Raw genomic sequence first — 1,459 nt, forward strand, 5'->3', positions numbered from 1 at the left:
CAAAAATGTTCGTCTCCGGGTTATGGGTTATCTGGGCCCATAACCTGTCTTGATTACAGAGTACAAAGGAAAGACGACTTGTTCGGTTGACGGTATAATTCAATCTGATTTTATTCTAGTACTTAGTAATACATGGTAACTACGATTGGTTTGCTTGTTGACAAAATTGACGAAGCTATGTGTTTACAGCATGAAAGGGAGTATTATGTAACGTGAGCGATAAAATGATATATTTGATTCGACACAGTCAATTAGTGGGAGCCCAAACTTCAAATTGAAATATCTCAAAATAATGTTTTTGGCGCTTGGTTCGTTTTGGCAGAACCCTGACCAATTGATTTGTTATCTGTACTTCTAATGCGTTGTACCACATGAAGAAGATCTAGCGAATACTATTTTCCAAAGAACCATCTCTGAGTAACGTTGTAATCAGACTCAGACTCAGACAGTCAGTAATTTTTCTCGCTGTTGAAAGGAACAGTCTAGTCAAAATAGTCCTTAACACTAGAACTACCAACCGGTCAAAATGACCGGTTATATAATTTGTTCGCAAGATTTTGTATTGAAATTTATTTTTATATCTTTTAATGATGTTATGACTTTTTCTAAATTCATGTATTGATCAATATTATAAATTATGTTGGTCTCTCACTTTCAATTTTTCTGATATACATATGTGGTATACCTATTTATACCGACCGGTCAAAATTTAATGTTTCTAATTCCAAAACTGCTTGAAAACAACGTCAATCTGCCAGTACGGTGTCAGCCAATAAAAATTTCTAGAACACTTACCGATTCTAAGCCACAAAATTTGGGAATTTTTTATAATTTTGTAATATATTGTGATGCAATTTTGTTTTCTCGTTGACAATTGTTGTATACGGTAGAAATAGGTAATATTGACATTAGTGCAGTTGAAATACTCACAATATTGAGGACAATTGGGTTGATTTAAAAAAAATAAGGTTGTAGTAGTTTGCAGTGTAAGTAAGTTATGAATATTTGTATTATATTGAGGGGAAAAATAAAAATAATATTCTAAATATATATTTTTATCTAGTTATAAAACTTAACCCAAAAATGCCGAGACGCCCGAACATATCTGGAGTTTTTGAGGACGTAACTGATTCAAGAGAAGATTTTTCTGATATCGATCAAGATGTTTATGAAATCAAACTCTGAAATTTTACCGATACCTGGAATATAGATGATCAATCCTAAGAAATTTTTTTTGTTTCCTCAGAGAGCAATAGTAAAGAGAATCAATTTACGTAGACCAAGAAGAATGCTGACACTGTCGTCATCTTCGGATAAGAATGATCGTCAACATAGCTATAATTGATGATGGAACTATCTGCAAAAAAAGTTGAATGCACTCCAGGAAGAATATGAATAAATAGCATTTTCAAAGTAATAATTGGAGAGTAGAGTGTGTGTGGGTATATGTGAAAATACG

This window comes from Toxorhynchites rutilus, chromosome 3, assembly GCF_029784135.1.
Source record: "Toxorhynchites rutilus septentrionalis strain SRP chromosome 3, ASM2978413v1, whole genome shotgun sequence".
NCBI classification, from domain to species: Eukaryota; Metazoa; Arthropoda; class Insecta; order Diptera; family Culicidae; genus Toxorhynchites; species Toxorhynchites rutilus.